Below are 18,491 nucleotides of genomic sequence, written 5' to 3' on the forward strand. Positions count from 1 at the left end.
TCTGAATGGTTTTTAAACTCTAGGAACACTCCTCTGTGGACTTTGCAAATCCAGCTTCTTTTTTTTTTTTTTTTGACTTTATTTATTTACATGAGAGAGCACAAGGGCAGGGAGGGGCAAAGGGAAAGAGACTCCCCCCTGAGCAGGGAGCCCAACACAGGCCAATCCCAGGAACCCAAGATCATGACCTGAGCCAAAGGTAGACGCTTAACCCACTGAGCCACCCAGGCGCCCCGCAAATCCAGCTTCTTAAGTGTTGGTAAATATCATGGCTTCAAGCCCCAGAAATATTATTACTGTCCTTGCTTTCTTATTTGGTTTCATTTGCCTCCATGTTTGCTAGCAATTCCGCATTCTCCAAACTTGGTAGTCCCTAAAGACATAGGTGCCCACAATACTATGCAAATAGCTAGTACTATTTACACATTCTGGGACTATAAGGATACAATAATAAATTGCAACATTTACTGACAACAAAGGAAGAACCACATTCTCCACTTTAGATCTGTGGAGTTTTTAATACCCACAAATGACATAAACACATAATAAGTTTTTACTACAGGGTAAGTAAATACAAGGTTTCTGAATCAGAGATCATTTATAACAATAACCACACAAGTTGTCCATGTCCCTTTCTCTTTCTTGAGAGAGAAAATGGTCCCTTCGTGTATAGAGGGAGTCTCTATGACAGGAGAGGAAACCAGAGATTATGAATTCTGCAGTTTGCATAGAAACTGCAGCTCAGCAGCCCCTTATTCCCTCCAGAGGGAGGAAAAGACGTTAATTTTCTAACATAGACACATCCTCTTTTGAGAAGGGAAGGTCCCTAGATGTCTGCAACCCTTTGGAATGTAAATAAAAGGCTCCAGGGGAGACAGGTCTGTAAATCTCTCTGGAGGTCTCAACTTCCAAGGCATGTTTACCAGTCAAACATCCTTTTATCCTGGTTGCCAGTAATTTTTGTTTAGAAAGCCCTAATTGCACATAAACATGAAAATATTGTTTCTCAACAATAGATACATGACAGTCATGTTTTATTTTATGTCTATTATACTTCTGTCATTTCTGAATTCACTTGGGTTCTTTTTCTACTAATAGCAAAACTGTTCAGAGCTGGTGTCTCTCTACTGAGTCTCTATGTCTCTATGCTTCTCTAAGTTAATAAAACTTATTCAGAGTATTAGTATTAGTTAAATTTGGACCATGTTATAAAACCCAACTCTCTCATCATGGCTCTAGTTCTACTCTAGCAAAACATAAAGCACTTTCGTCTCTCAGTCATTCAACTTTCTTCAGATATTTCTGCAGGTAAGAATTTAACTGGGCATGGAGCAATCTTTTCTCAATCTACTTATAAACAGTGTTCTTTTAAAAGACACCATCTGATAAGGGGTTAATATCCAAAATATACAAGGAACTCATGTAACTCGACCCCCCAAAAAACCCCACACAAATAATCCTATTAAAAACAGGCAAAGGACTTGAATTGTCATTTTTCCAAAGAAGACATATAGATGGCTGACAGGCACAGGAAAAGATGCTCAACCTCACTTATCATCAGGGAAATGCAAATTGAAACCCCAATGAGATACCACCTCACACCTCCCAGACTGGCTATTATCAAAAAGACAAAAAAGAACAAGTGTTGGCAAAGATGTAGAAACAAAGGGGATCCTTGTACACTGTTGGTAGGAATGTAAACTGGTGCAGCCACTATGGAAAACAGTAGGGAGCTAAAATAAATAAATAAATAAAGCTACCACATGTTTAGCAATTCCACTTCTGTGTATTTATCTGAAGAAAATAAAAACACCAATTTGAAGAGCTCTATGCACCCCTATGTTCATTGCAGCATTATTTACAATAGTCAAAATATGGAAGCAACCTAAGCATCCATTGATAGATGAATGGATAAGGTATACACACACACACACACACACACACACACACACACACACACAATGAAGTGTTACTCAGCGATAAAAAAGAATGAAACCTTGCCATTTGCAACAACATGAACAGACCTAGAGGGTTTTATGGTAGGTGAAATAAAGTCAGATAGGGAAAGATAAATGCCATCTGATTTCACTCAGGTGTAGAAACAACCACAAATGAACAAACAAAACAAAACAAAAACAGACTCATAGATACTGGAAACAAAGTTTTGGTTACCAGAGACAGGAGGGGTTGGAGGCAGATGAAACAGGTGAAGGGGATTAAGAGGTACAAACCTCTAGTTATAAAATAAATAAGTCACAGGGATGTAATGCACAGCATAGGGTATACAGTCAATAATATTATAATAACTTTGTATGGTGACAGATGGTAACTAGACTTATCATGGGGATTATTTTGTAATGTACAAAAATATCAAATCACTTTGATGTACACCTGCAACTAATAAGATATTGTATGTCAATTATACTTCAATAAAAAAAAGCACCATCTGCTAAAAGTGTTCAAGCAGGAATATATAACTGAAGGTAGTTTGCTCAAACTACTGTCCTTCATCACCATTGTATTTTTTTCCAATGGTTTTTTAAAAGTGATTTTTACAGAAAAATTAAGACGGTCAACAGAAAGTGAAAACATTCAAATTAACTTGTAGCAGAAATTGAAATTAAAGCTTCAGTGAGATCCTAAGTTTCACTCATGAAATTATAGTTTATCTTTCTTTGTTTCTCTTTATTAATGGTCATTATCAATACTGGTCATATTGCTATAATAGAGGCACTCTTATATGTTATAAATATAGTATCTAAATTACTGGTGAAAAATATTTCTTTTTTTATGGAATTGTTTGCCTTTTTAATTTGACCTTGATTTTTTATGACAAAAAATTTTTCGTAGTCCAGACAATATGTACCTTCCCTTTGTGATTTCCTGAATTATTTTATTTATAAATTATTTTCTTATTACACAAATAGGTGCTTATCAGATACAAAACTAAACTATAAAAACACCTTATAATAACTTGCATGGTATGTCCCTATAAATACTCTTTTTCAAAATTTGCTAGGCTAATCTTGCCTATTAGGACATATTTTGTGTAGCTCTGAAGAATATTTCATAGATATTTTGGCTGGAATCTCAATAATACTATAAATTTTTTAAAAAGTATACATTCAAATACTAAATCATCACATTCTGGAATATAACAAACAACAAAGGGGCTGATTACATGTCAGACACTGTGCTAGGCTAAGTACTTTGAATGTTTTATATCACTTAATCTTTACAACAACATCTGAGATAGTCTTATTATCATACTTATTTTTAGTTAAGAAAGGTCAAATAATCTCAATGTTTCAGGTCACGAGTCAAAGATAAGTTATATTTCAAGCTTGGCTGACTAATAGAGAAAAAAATGCTGAACTTGACACAAGGAGACAAAAGTTTAAGAAAAGTTTGTTTATTCTAGGATATAATATAATTCAGTGCCAATGATCTTCTAGTGGAGGTAACAGATTTGTCTAAGTGCAATTGCTCAGCATGTAGCTGCACATGCAGACTCATACTCAGGGAAGATGATGGAGATGGAGATTTGGGAGTTACCAACTCAGACATGATCACTGGAGTGGGTAATTTCTTCAAGGGACAGAGACTAAACAGAGTCTAGACAAAGAAGAGCAAAAAGCTGAAGCCTCAATCTTAAAGCACTCCTAAATTTAAAAAGCCAAAGAAGGAATCAAGCTCAAAAAATGTAGGCTGGTCATGGGGAGATGAGCCCAGGCAGAAATGTAAGGAAAGAGCCACAAGAAGGGGTAAGAGATCAGAGGGATTCAATACTGAAGAAGGTAAATATTCAGAGGATTTAATTTTATTTGTAGATTATTGGTAGCCTTTGGTATATGATTTTTATATGGAAAGTGGAAGTTTAGGAGTTACTGTCTGTTGAGGAAAAGATGACAAGCTTTCACTACTGTACTGTTTTCACTACTGGGAATTTATTGTGAACAGAAGGAAAAACAGAATAAGGTACTTCAAAGAAATTAAGGAAACTGAAAGCTCTAGGGGAAATGACTGGTTCTCAAAGAAAGAAGGCATGCATGGTATTAGAACTATGTCTCTTCAAGTATTTGATCATAACTCTTTCCCTCTCCTGTAGAAACTGATATAAGATTTGCATATTATATCATATCCCTCTGTCATTAAATCCTCTGTCATTTTTTTTTAGAATACAATAACATAGAGTTAGTAGCATGTTATAAGAGTTAAACTCTGCTATTTAAGGGATGCACAATCTTCAACATTTTAAAAAATCCCTAACTGAAGTTCACAGGAATGGAATGTATGGATTCCTTTGTAATTAACAACTGCCTTGTATGGATGATGAGTTTCTTAGGCTCTAGGACTATGATAAATTACTTTCTTCAGACAGGGTACCTTGCCCATTCTCAATTCAGAAGCTAATCTTCTCCAGAGACAAGTAGTCTTTTTAGGTTTGTGTGCAATTTATAGCAAAGACCACATATCACCACCTCAGCAATAAGGGAAGGTTGCAAACAATGGAGCTACTACACAATACTAAATAAAACACAATAAATGGTGTTCAGGACTGGATAACTAAAAATTTCTCTAGAACTTTTCCAGCTTTTACTTTTCTTTCAGCCCCTGACACCATATAAAAACACAGCTGACCACATTAAGAACTGATATTTGTAGAATTTAGGTTGTAAGCCGGAATTTATTGTAAAAAAAATCACATTGATGGCCATTTATTTTTACTATTTAAAGTTCTTGGCAGGACTTCTGACAAATGATAGTGGAAATACCACATGCTTCCTAATTTAAAAAAAAAAAAGGTCTTTAGCATCTCGGTTGGTTAGTGTGATGGGAAGCTTATGAAATGGCAACCAATCATCCCCATCTCCTAGTATTTATGCCCTAATCCTCTCCACTTTTTTGTGGACTGGACTTAATGACTTGCTTCTAAAGTAAAAGTTATGGAGTGTCACTTCTGAAATAAAATCACACAAAAGAAGTAATCCTCATCTTGCAATTCCTACCTCTTTTGCTTTTCTAGCTTTTGATTTAATGAAGCAAACTGCCATATTTGAGTTGGATGGAAAGAAATCTGAGAATGGCATTTGGCCAAACATCAGCAAGGAATGGAAACCAACAGACTAAGAGTTCTTGAGAAACTAAATCCTGCTAATAACTGCATGACTGAGCTTAGAATGAGATCCTTGGATCTCTCCCTAATTGAGCCTTTGGATAAGACTGAAGTTTCAACCAACACCTTGACTAGTGGCTTTGTTGAGAGATCCTGAAGCAGAGCACTCAGCTAAGTCATGATTGGGTTTCTGACAGACAGAAATGGTGAAGTAATAAATAAATGTTGATTTAAGCCGTTAACATTTCAACTAATATAAGAAATAAGTTTATTTAATTCTTGGTTTGTTAGAATACTATCACTTTTTAAAAATGAAGCCCATCTCTCTAAAGTAGCCACTCGCAACAAGAACGGCAACAAACCCACAAAAATGACTTTAATAAATCTCCCCTTAATGATCCGAAATCCATTCTTCTTGGCCATTTTTCAAATTTCAGTGAATCTCTCACTCATCCATAAGCTATACTTGACAGAACTTTTCCCCCTCTATGAATTCCCACGGTGTTAACAACATGAGAAACTTTACCAAATTTGTTAGAAGTTACTTAATGCAAAATTTTCAAATACCAAATGGTTGGATTTTTGTCTGCATTGTGTGACCTTGAGAGAATCAGTTTTTTCTGTCTATTAATTTCAATATCAATTGTAAAAATTGAATCTCCTGGATCTTTGCTGTCTGCTCATCACTAGCCACACGTGGGTACTAGAATTTAAGTTTAAATGAATACAAATCAAATAAAATTTTAAATCTTAGTTTCTCAGTCACCCTAGACAAATTTTAAGTGCTAAGTAGTTACATGTCACAAGGCATTGTTATAGTGGACAATGAAATATAACATATTTCCATCATCACAGGAAGTTGTATTAGGCAGTGCTGCCCTAGAAAGTTTCTTAAATTTCATTTAAAAAAATATTATAGAGAACAAACTGGTAGTTGCCAGACGGGAAGTAGGTGAGAGGATGGGTGAAACAGATGAAGAGGATTAAGGATATTCTTATCTTGATGAGCAGTGAGAAATGTACAGAATTGCTAAATCATTATACTGTATACCTCAAACGAAGATAACACTGTATGTTATATATACTTGAATAAAAATAAATAAAATACATAATATTTAACACTGAATTTGCAACTGCTAAAGAACTAGATTAAATATCCTACATATAATGATGAATATTTGTTAAATGACTGTTTATACATGGCACTTGGACTGGAAACTGTATTTTTTTTAATTCCTAAGTATAACTCCTATTCACTTGGCCATGTTATTATTTAAATAGTTTTCAATATTTGGTGTTAAATATTTTTAAATTTAATCATTTAAAAAAACAGAAGTTAGCTATTACTATATTACAAAAAAATTAATATCATTGTCAAAGTTCTCTGCTTTGAGAAGAAATGATTTCAAATATGCAGGTCAAAATTAATGACATTGACTAAAGTAGTTCCTTTGAGTAATCTGCTGTCATTTACACATAATTTGAATTGGTAAATTTAGCTTTGCCATTTGGGTAGAGTTCACATTTTTTACTGTAATTGCAAGTGTGTTGGAGCATTTTGTTTTTTTTTACTCAAGTAAGTTAGTACTTTTTCTGTAAGATGAATTTTTCAATCATTCAAAATTTTATTTTCAGTACCCATTATACCAATACCTGAGATTTAAGCAATATCACAACCAATTCAATTATCTTAAGCATGTGGTATGCCAGCAGTACATCTATGAACATAGACAGATGTGATGGTACTAGAATTTAAAAGATCACTTGAACTCTCAGCAAACTATGAATAGATGGGAATTTACTCAACTTGACAATGAATATCTACAAAAACCTACAGCTAACATTACACTCAATGGTGAGAAACAAGAAGCTTTCTTACTAAATCAGGAATAAGTCAAGGATTTCCCCCTCTCAACATTCTTTTTCAATGCTGTACTGGAAATGGTAGCTAATGCAATAAGACAAGAAGGATATAAAAATTATACAGATTGAAAGGAATAAATTAAACTCCCTTGTTTGTAGATTATGTGATCATCTATGTAGAAAGTCTAAAAGAATAGACAAAACATTCTTGTAACTAAAAGTGATTGAATTAAGGTAGTAAGATAAAAAGTTAACATGCAAAAGTCAGTCATATTCCTATATACCATCAATAAGTAAAATTTTAGATAAAAACACAATACCACTTACATTAGCACCCAAAAAACAAAAAAGAAAGAAAAGAAATACTTACATATAAATCTAACAAAACGTGTATAAGATCTATAGAGGGAACTACAAAATTCCAATGAAAGAAATAAAAGAATGAAGTAAATGGAAACATACTCCATGGTCATGGGTAGGATGACTAAGTATTTATTAATATTTATTCTCAAGTTGCCAGTTCTCTTCCCAACTTGATCTAAAGAGTCAATGCATTCTCAATCAAAATACCAAAAAGTTATTTTGTGGATTTTGACAAACTAATTCCAAAGTTTACATGAAGAAGCAAAAGACTCAGAGTAGCCCACACAATACTGAAGGAGAACAATAAAGTTGGAGGACTATTCTACTCTATCTGACTTTAAGAATTATTATAAAGCTACTTGTTAATGAGCACCTGGTGTTGTATGTATGTGATGAATCACTAAATTCTACACCTGAAACTAATATTACACTGTATGTTAACTAATGAATTTAAATAAAAACTTGGGGGAAAAAAAGAATCAGTATAAAGCTATAATAATCAAGACAGTGTGGTATTGGCAAAATAGTAGACAAACAGATTTTTGGAACAGAATAGAGAGCCTAGAAATAGAACCACATAAATATAGTCTACTGATCTTTGACAAAGGAGCAAAGAAAATACAATGGAATAATGACAGTCTTTTCAACAAATGGTGCTGGAATAACTGGACATCTATATGCAAAAAAATAAATGTAGACACAGATTGTACACCTTCCACAAAAATTAACTAAAAATGAATCATACCTAAGGGTAAAACACAAAACCATAAAACTCCTAGAAGTTATCATGGGAGAAAACCTAGATGAACTTGGGTATGGCAATGATGTTTTAGATACAATATTTAAGGCATAGTTGATAAAGAAATAGTGGATAATCTGTACTTAATTAAAATGAAAAACTTCTGCTCTTTGAAAAGATAATATTAAGAGAAATAGAAAACAAGCCACAGACTAGGAGAAAATATTTGCAAAAGATATATCTGATAAAGGACTACCTATATTACTCAAAATATAAAAAAAGAACTCTTTTTATAAACATAAATAAAAATTTAAATTTTTAAATAATATAGATAAAATTTACAAATATAAGTAAAATAATGAGGAATAAATTTAAACAAGAAGGTGAAATATCTGTACTGAAAACTATAAGACACTATGTGAATGAATTAAATTGAAGAGGATACAAGTAAATGGAAAGATAGTCTGTGTTGGTAAACTGGAAAAATTAATATTTTTTAAAATGTCCATGCTACCCAAAGTGATCTAAAATTCAATGCAAACCTTATCATAATTCCAACAGCATTTTTCACAGAAATAGAACAAATAATTCTAAAATTTGTATGGAACCACAAAAGACCCCTAATAGCCAATATACTTTATAAAGAAATGTAAAGTTGGAGGAACCACGATTCCTGATTTCAAGTTATATTACAAAGCTATACCATCAAAACAGTATGGTATTGGCATAAAAAGAGACCCAGAGTTTAACAGAACAGAATAGAGAGCCCAGAAATAAACCCATGCATATATGGTCAATTTTCAACAAGGGATCCAATAATATATAATGGGGAAAAGACAGTCTCTTCAATAAATGGTGTTGAGAAAACTGGATAGCCACATGCAAAATAACAAAATTGGACTCTTCTCTGGCATCATATACAAAAATGAACTCAAAATGAATCAAGGAATTGAATGTAAGACCTGAAACTGTAAAACTCCTAGAAGAAAAGATAGGGGATAAGCTCCCTGACATTGGTCTTGGCAACAATTTTTTTTATATTACACCAAAAGCAAAGGCAACAAAAATAAAAATAAAGAAGTAGGACAACATCAAATGAAAAAGTTTCTGCACAGCAAAGGAAACCATGAACAAAATGAAAAGAAGACCTATGGTGTGGGAAAAAGTATTTGCAAGCCACATATTTGATAAGGGGTTAATATCCAAAATATACAAGAAATTCATACATGTCAATAGCACAAACAAACAACCCAACTTAAAAATGGGCAAAGGACCTGAATAGACATTTTTCCAAAGACATACAAATGGCCAATGGGCACACGAAAATGTGTTCAACATCACTAATCATCAGGAAAATACAAATCAAAACCACAATAAAATATCATCTCACACTCGTGAGCATGGCTATTTTCAAAAAGACAAGGATAACAAATGCTAGCAAAGATGTGGGGGAAAGGGAACCCTTGCACACTGTTGGTGGGAATGTAAACTGGTACAGCCACTCACTATGGAAAACAGTATGGAAGTGCCTCAAGAAATTAAAAATAGAACTATATGATCCAGCAATCCTACTTCTGTATATATATTCAAAAAAATGACATCATTATCTGGAAGACATATCTGTACCCTCATGTTCATTGAAGTCAAGGTATAGAAAAACCAAATGTCTATCAACAGATGAATAAAGAAAAAGTTACACACACAACACACACACACACACACACACAAACAAACCAGAGGCTTGGTGGTGGGGGGAAATACAGAAAGGTTGGTAAAAGCGTTCAAACTTTCATTTATAAGCTGAATAAGTTCTAAAGATGGAATATATAATATGATTATAGTCTTTAATATTATATTTGTAATTTGCTAAGGGTAAAACTTAAATGTTCTCTGTGTAAAAAACAAAAAGCAGAAAGATAAATATGTGACCTGATGGATATGTTAATTTGATGGTAGGAATACATTCACAATGCATATGTATATCAAATCATCAGGTTGTACACATTAAATATATTACACTTTTATTTGTCTATTATACCTCAATAAAGCTGAAAAAAGATGTGAACTATCAAGCCACAAAAAGACATGGAAGAACTGTAAATGCATGTTACTAAGTGAAAGAAACCAATCTGAAAAGGCCACATACTGTATGATTCCAACTATACAACATTATAGAAAAGGCAAAACTGTGGGCACATTGAAATGATCAATGGTGGCTAGGAGTTAGGGTGGTGGGGAGAGATAAACAGATGAAGCACAGAAGATTTTTAGTGCAGTGAAAATATTCTGTGTAATAATTAATGATGGATATGTTATTATACATTTGTCTGAACCCACAGATTGTACAATACCAACAGTAAACCCTTATGTAAACCATGGACTTTGTGTGATTATGATGTGTCAACAGAGTTTTATCAATTTTAACAAATGTATCACTCTGGTGGGGGATGTTGATACTGGGAGGAGTTACGTGTGTGTGTGGGTTGGGGGGGTGGGGCATGGGAAATCTCTATGCCTTCCTCTCAATTTTGCTGTGAGCCTAAAACTTCTCTAAAAAAATAAAGTCTTTAAAAATAAAAGAACTATTAATGTTCTGACTTTTTGAATCGTCATGCTTGCTAATGTCATTAGGAAAAAAAATAAACACTTGGCTTTAATGTGTTTCTACAAAAAAAAAAAAAATCACTTTAATCACTTTTTAAAATTGCATTATCCAGCCTCTTTTCTCCATTTTTACTATTAGAATCTCTCCCAACTACCATCAGTTTTTGCATGGATTAAAGCAATAACCTAGTAACTGATCCAGCCATACCTCTTTTCCAAACTATGACCAAAGGGCTCTTTTCAAAATGCATTTCTGATTGTGTCCAACCTTATTTAAAACTTTTTAAAGGCTTTGGGCGCCTGAGTGGCTCAGTTGGTTAAGCGACTGCCTTCGGCTCAGGTCATGATCCTGGAGTCCCGGGATCGAGTCCCGCATCGGGCTCCCTGCTCGGCGGGGAGCCTGCTTCTCCCTCTGACCCTCCCCCCGCTCATGTGCTCTCTCTCTCTCATTCTCTCTGTCTCAAATAAATAAATAAAAAATCTTTAAAAAAAAAAAAAAAAAAAACTTTTTAAAGGCTTCCTATTGTTCTTCAAATAAAAACAAACATTTTAACATGGCTAAAAATACCTTGAATGGTTAGATCTTTTTTCCCATCTTGTAGTCCCATCTCATATCACTCTTAACCTCCTTCTTTTAGCCCCATCTGCAATGGTCATCTTCTAGACATTTATGCTTTACCATGCTCCCTCCCAAAGCAAGGCAGGCCCTTTGCACATGCTTCTTTCTGTACTTATAATGCTGTTCTCTTTCCCTCTTCACCTAGTTTACTCTTATTCATCCTACAGTTTTTGCACAAGTACCACTTCTTCAGGGAAACTCTCCCTGAACCCACTGACCAGGGGAAATGTTCCTGGTTTTTATTTTATAGAACCATAATCCTCTCCCTTAGGACCATATACCGTTCTTCCTAAGGTTGGTGACAGATAAGATTTTGCATTTGACTGTGTGCTATTTGATTAGTGTCTTTCTGTTCCAACAGGTTGTAACTCTATGAAAACAGAGTCCTTTTCTCTTTTTCTTTACTACTATTCCTCAGGATTTGGGACATAGTAAGTTTTAAATGAATGAATGAAAAGAAATGGATGAGTGATTAAGTGAAATAAACAGTTTTTAATAAACAATAAAAAAATTGCATATAAGGGAGAGGGAAAGTATTTAGATTTATCAGGAGAGGCCTTTTGAAGGTGAACTTAAACAAAAAACCTTAAAGGACAAGTGAAGATTAAAAAGGGAAATTGCAGCAAAAGGGGAAAAGAAAGCTGCAAGAAAAAGAACTTGTGGGTGCTAAGGTATTCAGGGAGAAAAGAACTTGATATGTTCACTGGGAACACTTAGACAAGTTAATCCTTTATACATTTTCTATAAGATTTCCTATGCAACTAACTCTTGGTATAGGCTCTGCTCCCTCCGCTCAGATTCCAAACCCAGATTAAATCACTCACTTCCTGTGAGAGCCTGGGTGGGTTTCTGATATGCCCCACACCTCTCCTCAGACGTTCTTATGCACACTTTTCTCTAGAGTCAGTTCACGTTCTAAACCAATTAAAACAAATTAAAAATTTTATGGATTTAAATCATTTTCATTAAAATGCATCATCCTATAACATAATAACTATAAAACTTAGCTTCTACTCTAATATATATTCCCAAAGCAATTGTTTACAGGGAAAATTATAGCCATTCTTATCATTTTCTACCAAAAATATCTACCTAGAAATAAATACAATGCAATTGGTCTCTCATTATGGAACTATCAAAAATCATCTTATAATACCAGTCTTATTATAATTCACATTTCTAAAAAATTACCTCAAGTCTCATAGTCACAATTTTTATGATAGCTACCAAATACACTGTAACATGTGACACAGTTTTACTCAAAATTGATTCCTTAATTTTCACTAATTCATTTTCTTCATTAAGGTATAAAATTGAAAAAACAGAATTTTGGTGTGGAGTAATGAATACTTTAAAAAGTTAAAAGGTTAATGAATTAAATCTCATCTCCCAATCAGTAGTAGAAATAATTTTAGATATTACATTTGAACACTGAAACAAATATGTATCTTTTTTCCTCCTATGAGAAGCTAAATAAAGTTTGTTAAATTATTAAATACAAATGGTCCATGACGTGGTGGTCCTAACCATGAACTTAATATGGTTTTCTCAGAAGTATTTATGCTTAAATCACTACACATTTTACTTGATGGATTGGACATGGGTAATAACCAAAAATAACCTGTAGTTTTTATTATAATAGAAAGGATCATACATAACATTACTGAGCTGAGAATACTGAGTTTAGTGGGTAAGTATCAATATGTTAGTTCTACCAATATGTCAATGGTGATCTTCTTTTCATGGATTATCTTAAAAAATACTTAGCACTTTTCCAGACATTGTGCTAAACACTTTACATTATTTCTCTCCAAGTCTTAGAATTCTTCTTTAAGGTTGGTGTCATTACTAAATTTATTAATGAAGAAATGAAGATTTACCAAGCTTAAGTAACTTGACCAAACTCATGTAGATTATAAGCTGCCACTGGAAATCAAAGTGAAGTCTGTTTCACTGCAGAGCCTGAGCGCTTAACCATTATACTCTAGGAGTGTGTGTGTGTGTGTGTGTGTGTGTGTGTGTGTGTATGTTTTAATATGGCATATTTTTTGAAAGCAGCACTTTCATAGATATTTCACTGCTGTGTTATTAAACTGAAAAGCCTAAAAATCTGCATATCCAAAGGACATGAAGCCCATTTCTCAAACATTTTTGAGTTATCAGTTTGACCTAAATTATATTATTTCCTCTAGTTTTTTAACTATGGATTAGTCTTGCTGCTTTTCCCTTACATGCTTCAGTGATGACCCACTGCAGTAGCACTGTGGTGTTCATGTCTGTAGTGAGATACATGTCAGTCTAGATATGTATGGCAGCTCTCTGGGTGGCTACTGGATCTATTCCAAATGGAAAGCTACTGAAGAGCATGTGATGGTTCAATTTGAGCTTGTCATCCCAAATAAACATGTCTGTGGACATGGAAAGTCCTCATTATGCAAAATCTCAAATCAAGCACAACACATTCCTCTATAAAAAAATTCCTTGCTCAGAATCATATAGTATCACTGACTGCTCTAAGCATCACTTTGAATATTTTGTGAGTCCTGGAGCAAATCATTTAAACTTTCTGTGAGCCACCACAAAATTAATGAGAATAACTCACTATACATATTTATGTGTCTAAAATTATTTCACTTTAAAATGGAATTATTCACTTTAAAATGGATTACCAACATGTAATCTTGGTCTCTTTCACAAATGTATACTCTCAAAACATTTGTCATTTGTACAACTAAAATTAAGTTTGATTGTGTTATATTTTTTGAATAAGCTATCTTATTGCTAACAAAAATATGGATAGTTAACAATAAATGCTAGAAACAAAAACTACTTGGTTCATGTAAACTAGTTTTAGAATATCAATTCTTGACTTATGCTTTGTAGCATGTTTTCCATCTTTGCAAGTGTTACAACCAATTAAGTGTGATTTTCTAATACAATGATCATGCCTTAATTTGCACAACAATTACAGTTTTGAAAGGGCCTTTCATTCTAGATCTTAAAATGCAGCTGTCCCAGACTGTAGGGTTTGATAAGATAATTTTCATGGGGACTTCATTCACAGTATCAGACACATGCCCATGTATGTATATTTGCATCTCAGAGGTTTTGCCATCCCCACTACACTTACTTTTAAAATGCTTCAGGCTGGTGTTGACATGAAATATTTAAGAAACCCAGTATTTGTACATGAATCTAAAGAAGCTGTGTTGCTTACTGAAAATAGTTATCCAGATCTTTAAAAGAAAGTACTAAAGACAATGACTTTGAAGTTGACGGAAACTAGTCCATTTAACCATCATTATTCTTACCATTTGCTGCAGCCTCAATAGGATTATCACTACTGAAAAGGATTATCTTTTCTAACTCCAAATAACATCATCCAGTGATATTAGGATGCCTTTAAACTCAAAATCATAAATACTTCCAGGGTTTAAGTACATTAGTAACCCAGAGAACTAATCCATGATTTAATTTTACTTTGTTAAGATGGTTTTCCTCTACATTTTTTTTCCTGAGCCTAATCAGTGAGATAAATGCTGCATTGCTACAAACCCTTGCCCTTATGGCTGTGATCTCTTGAAATTTCAAAGCTTACTTTTGCATGTGGGAACAAATATGGACCTAACAGTGTAACTTTTTCTAAAAGAAATTAATGGCATGATAGTAAGTTTAAATTAGAATTCTGACAGCTTTCTGCTTTGTCTTCATGAATTGGAAGACTGCAGCCAAATCCTGATGGTGCTGAATTCACAAAATCTGCAAACTGACTGATTGATGCTTGGATCACAAGAATTTGATATGACTTAGTTCACTAACACCAATCAATTTTTTATATTAGATAATCCCAACATTTATGCCATGTCAAGGCTATTTTTGGAGGTAGGGATGTAAATTACCTTTAGCCAATTAGAAAATTCTAACTAAATCATTGTTGAAACTTGGATGTTTTTATGAACACATATTTGCTGAACCACAATTCTTTGCCAATTCTAATTTCCATAACTGGATCCTACTTTTTGTTATAGAACATACAATTATTATACTACAGCTTGTGGGTAATGAGCCACTCAGGGTTTTGACAATAAAAGGGATCAGAACAGAGGATTTGCTTATATTTAGAATTTCAGATATGTTCTTCAAGCATGAAACCATGTAAATATTTGACAGTTTTAATACAGAAGTTACAAACTGGACTTGATTTTATTTACCATAAAATGAGGATCATCCAACACATATAAATTAGCCTTCATGGGAATGATGTTGTGCTTGATATTAAGGAGAATGCAAAGAAATATGAACAATAAACCCTGTACTCAAAGAGTGGAAATGGCAAGAGCAAAGCAGGGTGAGCAAAAACATAAAGAGGGCGCCTGGGTGGCTCAGTTGGTTAAGCGACTGCCTTCGGCTCAGGTCATGATCCTGGAGTCCCTGGATCGAGTCCCGCATCGGGCTCCCTGCTCGGCAGGGAGCCTGCTTCTCCCTCTGACCCTCCCCCCTCTCATGTGCTCTCTCTCTCTCTCTCATTCTCTCTGGCTCAAATAAATAAATAAAATCTTAAAAAAAAAAAAAAACATAAAACTTCAATACCAGACATCATATAATTTCTAATTATGTTATGTCCAGAGTAAGGACTATAGAAGTTAAGATTAATAAAAGTTCACTGAGTTAGTGTGATCAAAGGAATCTTCTTGGATGACCTAAAATTTGAGACATGCTAAGTAGGAGAGAGGGAGTTTTAGGTGAAATAAGCAAGAACAAAAAGGTGCTGGTATGAGAAAATACTAAGTAATTAAACAGACAGAAGCTTTTCTCAGATAAAGCAACACTGGGGACTCAGATCTATTCTGCACATTACCTGACCAACATCAATGAAAAGTTTCAAGATTGAGTTTTCTCTTCTTGTTATATAGAGAAATACTCTACTTGTACCTAAGGGCACTGCATTCAATTTACGTAAACTGATAAAATGTAACAAAAGTAAATGAATGCAAAAAAAACCATCTAGCTTGCTCAACAATACACTGGGGCTTAGTCTGAATGTCAGCTCTAAAAGAGATGCTGAAGAAGCCAACAAAATCGAGTAAGTTGAAAGTTCCCTTGTATGAAAAGAGGACAAGTCTAGTCTACAAAGAAACAAAATTTAAGAGGTATTAAGCCGATATCACAATGGTCTAGGAACTGCAGACAATGAATGTAAAACACTAGACCTTAGCAAGATTTCTTTTTCTTTTTTGCCTGTCAGGACTAACAACAGTGCATGTGTTCTCATAAAGTGCTGCCTTGCACTGGATTTCATATGTGTATACCTATTAGTAATTGATGACAAAGTTATTTGCTAAATGATGCTTGGAATTTATCTGCATGACCTTATAAATTATATCTTTGTGATGTAAGATCATACCAAGACAGAGGGGAAATAAAGTATAGAGGCTGAGGTGCTGAAGACAGGAAAGATAATTATGCTTATGAAAACCTGCTCTGTAATTTCTCTAATGATAATTTCAAGCAAATAATTATAAATGTGATGAGATTAAATATGCCTATGAGCAGAAGGCTGTGAATATTTGGACTAAAATAGGAAAAAGGTAAAATTATCTTGGGTCAAAAATACCCATTAATAACAAGAAAAGTATTCTAGAAGCTGGGATTGAGCTTTTTTCCAAACTAAAACCCTGTTTGATATTTAGCTTTATGGGACCTCCAACATCCTCAGTCATAATATGATTATACAATGCATACTGATGCCCCCATAGTGATATGAACAAAGGCTCTTTTTATAGTAGATACTCAGGGTTTTGATTTTCTGTTTTATATGCAAATACGTGTGTGTGTGTATATGCATGTATACAATAGAAAATCAAAAAGTCTGAATATTTACTATACATATACATATGTACTGTATATCCTATACATTATGTATATGTGCATATACGTATATACATACATATACTATACACACATAACTGTATATATACAAAACATAACATTTTATCTTTCAGGAAAAAATATTCAATATAGTTTATTGAAATTAAGTAAGAAGAAGAGCTATTTAACACATTCAAGGATAGAACTATTTTCTACTTTATATAGGTTAGACAGTTTGTATTAGCACTTATTATATGTAGTTGTCATATTTCAGGATATGACTTGATTTGTACAATAGACATTCTCTGCAAAATTCCACAAAATATATAATTACTTTTATACTACTCTCTTTGCTAAAATAAAAACCTGCAATACAGGACAATATTTGTTGGTTCAGGCATGAGCTCCCTTTCATTCCGTGGTAATGATTTTTAAAAGTTACTAGAAAATGGCATTATTCAAAAAGCAGAACACAGGAATCCCATCTAGAATGATTTTAATTCAGTTATTCAACAAGTATTTATTAGATTCCTATTTTGTTCTCAGCATAGGATTTTAAGCTTTTCCTTATTGTACCCACTGAACTATCTTAACTGCACAGATTTGATGAAGATAAGCTCCTTATATCAGCAGACTTCTTATGATTAATCTTTAATTATTATGACTGTGCAGGACTAGCTAGAACTCTTGTGGCACACGTCATAGCAAAGCATTTTTTTAAACATGTAACAGTTTTGCATATTCTTTTTTATTAATACAAAGTCTATTATTGAGAAGTTTACTGCCAGCTTTAAAAACAGCAGTTGTGAACCATCTTGACCTCTTCTTCTTGCCCAATACAAAAATCAATTCCAGATCGATTGTAGACATAAACATACAATTTAAATTACACAGATTTTATTTTTTTTAAAGATTTTATTTATTTTTTGACAGAGAAAGAGACAGCGAGAGAGGGAACACAAGCAGGGGGAGTAGGAGAGGGAGAAGCAGGCTCCCGGCTTAGCAGGGAGCCTGATGTGGGGCTCAATCCCAGGACCCTGGGATCATGACCTGAGCCAAAGGCAGACACTTAACCACTGATCCACCAGGAACCCCTAAATTACAAAGATTTTAGAAGAAAATATAGAAAAACATCTTCATCTCATAGGTAAAGGCAAAGATTTCTTAAGAGGGTATAAAGAAACACCAGCAATAATGTTAAGTGTGTGTGTGTGTGTGCGTGTGTGTGTATGTGTGCATCTATATTAAGATTTAAAACTTCCCTTTATTAAAAGTCACCATTAAAAACTGTACCTGGAACTTACATATTAGAGAAAGAC

The sequence above is a fragment of the Leptonychotes weddellii genome, chromosome 1 (genome assembly GCF_054177405.1).
Source record: "Leptonychotes weddellii isolate Sample4059 chromosome 1, ASM5417740v2, whole genome shotgun sequence".
Taxonomy (NCBI): domain Eukaryota; kingdom Metazoa; phylum Chordata; class Mammalia; order Carnivora; family Phocidae; genus Leptonychotes; species Leptonychotes weddellii.